Source organism: Notolepis coatsorum (assembly GCF_963971535.1).
Source record: "Notolepis coatsorum genome assembly, contig: SUPER_7_unloc_1, whole genome shotgun sequence".
NCBI lineage: Eukaryota > Metazoa > Chordata > Actinopteri > Aulopiformes > Paralepididae > Notolepis > Notolepis coatsorum.
The window spans coordinates 913,377-922,027 of NW_028174880.1; positions in this window are offsets into that span (position 1 = coordinate 913,377).

Below are 8,651 nucleotides of genomic sequence, written 5' to 3' on the forward strand. Positions count from 1 at the left end.
TAGCTACAGTATGTGTTGCTGTCAAAATTAGATTGAAAGTCCATGAATTTGCCAAATCTGTGCAGAAAAACTGTTGGCACTGTCACGCTTTACAAAACATCTTGATTTACAAAACATCTTGATTTACAAAACATCTTGATTTACAAAACATCTTGATTTACAAAACATCTTGATTTACAAAACATCTTGCAAAAACACGATGAGTCTTTTAATAGCAGCTGGAGTTGGAGCAGGCCGGTCTCTTTGACACCTGACACGTGTGTTTGGGGCGAACGCTCTGGGAGGAGGAGCCAAACCAAAATGCGGAAGAATAAAGTGTTAGAATAATATCATAGGTTACAATTAGGGATGTCCGATATTATCGGCCGATATTGGCAACTCTACGGCGATGCTGATATCGCGGGCGCGATAGAATGACGTCAATTGTTTGACGTGGTCTGCCTGGGAATTGTAGTCTTCTTCCAGGTTTTTTTTTACATAGGAAGTTACTCTAGACCGGAAGTTACACGCTACTTTTTATTTGGTGTTGATAAAACAATAAATAACTGAACCAGGATCATTTCAATTCGATGCTAAATAAACTTGTATGCATGCGTAAAATGTGCCAGATTTAATTTTACAGGCGTTGCATTTGTATCAATATCTTGGCCATTTCTTGTGCTACAATCAAACGGAAAAAACTGGACGGAAGTGCCGATTGATTGATTGATTGAAAACTTTATTAACAGATTGCAGAATGGGTACAATACAGTACAGCTCAATACACACAATTGTTAAGGGGATGCAGACCAGAGAAAGACTTTCATCTTGTTTACATCAGGGTCCCCCATTTTCAATTCATCAGGACATATATGACATACATGACATACAGATAGTCAGTACTGCTACATCTATACATTTATGACATACCAGATTTGCAAATACAGTACTGTTTGTGATACAGAAGGAGTCAAGAAAAGGGAGTATATACATTTGACGTAGAAACTGTACATTGGAGGAGGTTGGGTGGGGGGGGGTTGGGTACATTGGGATATTGACAACCATACTGGGTCATTTACATTGGAGGTGGTTGGGGGGGGGGGGGGCACACTGTATAAACAAGCAAAACTGTACATTGAGGGGGGGGGGGGGAGACACTGTACAAACAAACAAAATTGTACATTGGACTATTGACAAAACCATACTAGGTAAATGACTGTACATTGGAGGGGGTTGGGTTAGGATATTTACAGGGGCCAGTGTTGAATTGCAGTCTCCCGTAGGTGTCCCTTGAGAGAGGTTTTGAAAGTGGGTAGTGATCCACATTCCTTTACAGCTTTGGGTAGGGCGTTCCACATTGATGTGGCATAATTGCGAAACGTGTTTAGTCCCTTATTTGAGCCGAGAGAGGCGAGAGAGGCGGAAGTTGACTGCGAGAAAAGAAGAGTAGAAGAAGAACGAAAGTGAGAGAGAATCCGTTCACAAGATAATTTCTGAGGAACACACACGTTTTTCCAGCCAGCAAAACTTTAGCTTTAGTAGTTCGACTTATAACAGTAGTAGTAGCAGTAGTAGTAGTAGTAGTAGTAGTAGTAGTAGTAGTAGTAGTAGTAGTAGCAGTAGCAGTAGTAGTAGTAGTAGTAGTAGTAGTAGTAGTAGTAGTAGTAGTAGTAGTAGTAGTAGCAGCAGCAGCAGTAGTAGTAGTAGTAGTAGTAGTAGTAGTAGTATAGTAGTAGTAGTAGTAGTAGTAGTAGTAGCAGTAGCAGTAGCAGTAGTAGTAGTAGTAGTAGTAGTAGTAGCAGTAGCAGTAGTAGCAGTAGCAGTAGCAGTAGTAGTAGTAGTAGTAGTAGTAGTAGTAGTAGTAGTAGTAGGAGGAGTAGTAGCAGTAGTAGTAGTAGTAGTAGTAGTAGTAGTAGTAGTAGTAGTAGTAGTAGTAGTAGTAGTAGTAGCAGTAGTAGTAGTAGTAGTAGTAGTAGTAGTAGTAGTAGTAGTAGTAGTAGTAGTAGTAGTAGTAGTAGTAGTAGTAGTAGTAGTAGTAGTTTTAGTAGTAGCTATCCGGTGCTAACATGAGGCGAGGTGAGCGTGTCTGCTCTGTGCCAATGTGGAGCTCTCTCTCTATGCTGGAGAAGAGGACATGAGAGAACTGCTAGGGGAGGATACATCATCTGAAGAATCTTCAGATGATTCAGATGTTGACGATCCATCTTTTGTTTAGTCAGTCACACTCTTACTGTACTTGTTGGGTTTGCAAAGAAAGGCTTGCACATGATAAGTGTACATGATGAATGCACATGATAAGTGTACATGATGAATGCACATGATAAGTGTACATGATGAATGCACATGATAAGTGTACATGATGAATGTACATGACAAGTGTACATGCTAAGTGTACATTATAAGTGTGCATGATAAGTGTACATGATGATTGTACATGATAAGTGTACAGGATAAGTGTACAGGATAAGTGTACATGATAAGTGTACATGATAAGTGTACAGGATAAGTGTACATGATAAGTGTACATGATAAGTGTACATGATAAGTGTGCATGATAAGTGTACATGATAAATGTACATGATAGGTGTACATGATAAACACTCTTTGGATTGTAAATATGTGTATATGTGCTGTGCTGTATAAGATAAGAGATTCCTTGTTGAATGTTGAAAATAATGTGCTTTTTATTGTTTTCTACAGTGAGGAGCAAGGAGCAGAAGAACTGCCTTCAACCAGTTCAGTGCAGGCGAGACATGGAAGGAGGGCTAACCAAGACAGGTGAGAGACTTATTATTATTATTATTATTATTAGTGCTTTTGTTTAGTTATAACTCTGTTCATAAAAGTTGAAAATAATGTATTTTTACATGTCATTGTCTACAGCAATGATTTGCCTGGGACATCCAGGTCAAGAAATGACCCAGACAGGTGAGAGACTTATTATGGATGTTTATTGCTTTTTTATTATTACTAGGTGGAATATTCCCCATTGCAATGTTTAGTGCAACATGTTTATTCGTGTTGATACACAGGGTCTCCATGGTATAGATCAGGTGTCAGCAACCTTTTTGACATGGAGTGCCTGTTTGAAATATAGTTGTAACTAGTGTTAGTGTTGTAACTACTAGACCCTCTTTGCGTCGCCCCTGTGCCTCAAATAGATCCGCTATCAACTCTATCTTTAATCTTTCAAAATGTTCAGTTGCTATCGCTATTAGCTCTATCTTTAATCTTTCAAAATGTACAGTTGCTATTGCATGCACTCATCTGTGTTTCACCACACACATGAGTGCATGCTTACCAACTGTCCGTCTGCAACACTACTATCACCAACATCTAAGAAGGGAGATCCCCCCTTGAATGGCCCTTCTAAGGTTTCTCTCCTCCACACTGCCTGTGGAGCTTTTTTCCCTATTGTTAGGTTTTAGTGAGTTTTTCCTTACCTTCGCGTGGGGTATGTCTGGGAGTGCTTGCATTCTTTCATTTATTTGCATTCATCTAAAAATGTTTGGACCTTATGGTGTTCTTGTTCTGTTCTTGACTTATTGTTATGTTTTCTTCTTGACTTGTTTAAAGAAGACGTGTACGGCCCATGGGGACATTAACGTGTGTTGTCGGGCCCTATAAATAAATTTGATTTGATTTGATTTAGTGTGCCTCAACAATATTCCATGCATCGTAAAAAAAAAATCTCATAATCAGGTATTCTTAATGATAATTTTTACATTATTACATCATTATTGTTATTGTTATTATTAACAATATTATTATGATGGTTGTATCAACCCTAAATCTGAGTTGGGGCGGGGGTGCAATGCAGACAAACAGTTCTGCTTTACTGAGCTCCGTTATCTGGGGGCTGCAGTTGGTCACTTTAAGCTGCACACCGCTCTGTTATCTGGGGCTGTAGTTGGTCACTTTAAGCTGCACACCGCTCTGTTATCTGGGGGCTGCAGTTGGTCACTTTAAGCTGCACACCGCTCTGTTATCTGGGGCTGCAGTTGGTCACTTTAAGCTGCACACCGCTCTGTTATCTGGGGCTGTAGTTGGTCACTTTAAGCTGCACACCGCTCTGTTATCTGGGGCTGTAGTTGGTCACTTTAAGATGCACACCGGAGCATCTTTTAATCCAGCTGTTTGCTGTTCTCTGATATTTTCTGACATTTCGTTGATGCGTCGCTCGACACTTCGAGCTGACATGGGGATATCTTTTATCCTTGATTTGATTGTCTCTTTGTTTGGCAAGCCTTCAAACAAAACATCTGAGCTACAGAGAAAAGCCTCCTTGATATCAGTGAATGGCTTTCCACATTTCGCAATGCAATGAACTATGCGATAGCTTGCTTCAGTTGCGTGGTTTTTAGCAGTCGTGAACACTTTGAGGGTGCTGGCTTGCTTTCCATACCTGGCCACGGCACGTTTAATCGATTCTGCCTTATCCGCCTGATCTTTGAAACTTTTTTGATGCTTCGTCTCAAAATGGCGTTTCACACCTGACGTTCTGCAAACTACATTTTCTAAACATAAAGTACACACAGCACGGTCCTTCTGACACACAAACCCGTAGTCGTCTGTCCACGAGGGCTGGAATGCCCGAATTTCCTTTGCTTTAACTTTCTTAGCGGGGGTTGCCATCATGAAAGACGGCACATACAGAATGCAACCGCAGCACTGTGTGATTACCTGGGAACTGCGCGCGGGCGCGGGAGGCCAGCTGACTGCTGACAGCTGAGCACCATGGGAACAGCTGTATAGCTGTCATAGGGGTGTGCAAAACAGTCGACTTACAAAAAAGAACCTGTGGGAGGATTTCAACAAGATAAATGCGAGAACAGTGCAAAATATTTCACTATAATATTTCAAAAAAAAAATATTATAGTAAAAAAAATATTAAAAAAATATTATAATTTTCTTTTAATGCTGCCCCCTGTGCCAATGAAAATGCCCCCGCGTGCCTATGCAGGCACGCGTGCCTATGGTTGCCTACCCCTGCTCTAGAGGTTCAAATTCATGAACTCATATCAAGGCAAGAATGACATGAACCCACATGAAAAGCTATTCGATTAGATTCAAATGTATTGTCATCATACAGCACAAGTACAGTACATTGAAAAGACGTTTGGCATCCAACCAGAGTGCAAATGTAACAGTAAAGTGCAATAGTAATGCACAAGTGATTTAAACTGGGTATACAATATATAAATGAGTACTACATACAGTACTGAGTAATAGTACTAATCAGATTTATGTACAGACTTGTAGTATTAATATGTACAGTGTTACAGGTATAAAGACACTATGGTAGTAAGTCATACTGGCCAGCAGCGTAACTAGTACGAGTAGGTAAGGGATATGTACAGATATAGATATAGTATCCACTATCTATAGATGTGTAAAAAGGGTTATATGTAGGCATGTACAGACAGATATGGATAGATATATATACCGTAAGAATAAATTGTACATTATTGTACATGCTATCATACAGAGTTATGGGTTATCATCTAAAATCCCTTCAGTGTAGCAACAAGGCTTTGGTTTGGAGGAAGGAGTAGTTTTATTTACTGATTAAATGTGTTTTCTTTATGCTGCTTGGATCAACACACAGCTGCTGAAGAAATGTAAGGATTTGACATGTTTGATAATTTTACTCATCAACATTTTTTATTGTTTTGACAGAACAATGGTGGACCGTATAAAGAGCAGCTACACACATGATCATTTTGGTGGCATGTTGCTGCGCTAGTGCTTGATAATAGGCTTGTTTGAGATGACTGATTGCTCACCGCGAAAATAGCAACACGTTCTCATCAGAAAACGTAAATAAAGTACTAATTTACCACAGGAAAAAAGGTACATGTAAATTATGTTATAACCATAAGTAATAAAATAAGTATCGGCGAAAGTCCATAACAAACAACTCGACCAGGAGTCGAACAAACAATGATTATGATCACGGGCGAGTTCTCTCACCACTAGACACCCACGCTGATACAAACACAGCAATACTATGATGAAGATTCATTTGAACCTTTAACGGTTATGCTTAAGATAGAAAATTAGTGTAAAGGTTATGGTTCATTTAAGGTAATAGTGTGGTTATTTTTTTGAATTTTTTATTTTATTCGATTTTATTAGGAAAAAGTATCATACAGGGCTCGAAATAAACTTTTTTACTTGGTAGCACTGGTGCTCCCAACTTCAAAAGGTTTGGAGCACCAGCAAAAATTTAGGAGCACCAGCAAAGATTTAGGACCACCCACCAAAATGTAAGGAGCACCAACAATATATATGTAATCAGGGCCTGGAATTAACTTTTTTTTTTTTTTTTTTTTTTTGTCTTTTTCCCCCTCCATTTTCCTCCGATTTTCTCCCATCCCAATGTTAGTCGTATGCCAATTCCCAGTCCCTTCCTGGTCGCTGCGCACTTACCCCCCACAGTCAGATCATTTGGGAGAGTGGAGGCTACCACGTGCTTCCTCCGACACACGTCCAGCCAATCACCGCTTCTTTTCACCTGGCAGCGCGGATTCTCATTGAGAGGGCGTAGCGTGTGGGAGGACCACACTATCCCCCTCACGTCCAATCCGCGCTTAGCAGGCGCCCCGACCGAACTGTAGGAGTCGCTGTTTACAACGACCCGGACCCACCCCGCCAGCTTCTCCCACCCTCTGATACAGCCAATTGTATCAGTGCAGACGGCCAGCCAAGCTGGTGACAACCCCGGAGCTGTGAGCTGGATTCGAACAGGCGAATCGAGCTCACAGCTCCGGGGCTGGTGACGAACGCAATCTCCGCTCGGCCACCTAACCGCCTTGGAATTAACTTTTTGACTCACCGGCCAGTGGTAGATGGGGAAAATCTACCCGCCAAGTATATTTCTTACCGGCCCAAGAAAAAACACATTTTTGTGTCACATATATATATCAAATGTAAAGACTAACTCAAAAGATAACACACATATACTGTACATATGACACATATAAGGATATAATAATAATAATAATAATAATAATAATAATAATAATAATAATAATAATAATAATAATAATAATAATAATAATAATAATAATAATAATAATAATAATAATAATAATAATGCAGGACCTCTTTAGGGGTCTTTATTCGGCATGCAACGAACTGGACATGCAATGGGAGCGGCACACACACACTGGGATACACACACACACACACACACATGCATTGTCTTTTTCTCAGTCGCCGATGCGATTGAGTCTCTGCACTTGACCCATCCCGTCTATGTGTACATGTAAGTAAGTACCGATAACTTAATATAACGTTCAGAAACAGCAGCAGTCTTTCAAGTGTATTTAAAGGTATGTGCTTTTTTGTCAGGTATATGTACAGAGATCAGTACAGTACAGGTAGTGCAGGAATACTTGCATGATTGACGGCCTTTATGGTGGTTGTATTCCATTGGATGTCCTTTTCTGTACAGTTGCACATTGCTGTACTCCACCCAGTAGGTATGGGAGTTTTCCGTTATTTGTCATGTTTTCAAACTCTCTTTGGGTGTTTGCAATTCATGGGAAGTATCTAATATCTTGGTACAGTGGGCAGGTTGTTAGAAAGTGTAGCTCTGATATGGCTGTTAGCCTAGCCACAGAGGGTCTTGAGGAGAGGCGCCGATTTAATCCGGGATACAGAGATGCAGCCAATGTGACAATGGCTCTGTTCATGGTCACGAATGGATTCCAGCTTCATTGATTTACTACCGATGACAAACGTGTTGTTTCTGTTTTTCCTTTTGACATACTTGCGGCACACAGAACAACTCATCACTACAGCCCAGCGTCATACTGTAGCCAGTCTCTTGAAACACCGCTATCTCCAAACTACCACTCCTCTCGAAACTTTCTTTTGTTAGGTGGTCTCGCTCTCGCTGCCGCGGTGGGTTTTCTTTTTAGCGGTCGGCTTACTCCTTCCATAGTTCCACATATTTGTAACCCATTTAACGTCATAGCAGCTAACGCTAGCTCCTTACAGTGCAAGCAGGCGCCACGGGCAGTCAGGACAGAAGAGTAGCGGATGTGACGTCGGTAAACAAGCCACAAATTAGGCCTGTCGTAAGACCAAAACACACTGCAGTTTTAATTATTTTACATTACTATTTTGTTACCCGCCACATGGCGGACAGACCACGAAAGGGAGTGATTGAAGGCTAATCTTAACCAATCTAAAATCAGCATTAAAGGTAAGAACGTCAAGCTCACGTTTGATTGGTTAGAATGGTCACTGTCAACTCACAAGGCACATACTGAGTGTACAAACTAGCGAATGTACAGAGAAAGGGACGTTCGGGGAGGGGGGGAGGAGGTCGCACCAGAACAATTATTTGCACTCGCACAAATGCTCCCAATTATTATCTTAGTCTGACATAATCGTAATAGTCTTGTTGTGATTTGTTCTTTTGAACCTGATAAGGGCTCTGTCTCTACTCCTGATGGACTCCAATATCTCCTGAGTAATTTAGTTTGGCAGTGTTCTGCTTTACCCCAATGTGTTTAATTGGAGCCAGTAAATCCAGCACTAACCGCACTGTCATGCACTTGTCCTAATAAACTAACCTACACTGTAGCACTCAACACTTTGATGAACATTGTTGCTCAGCTGATAGAGTTGTGCCCTTCCTGATGGCTTGTCGTACAGAA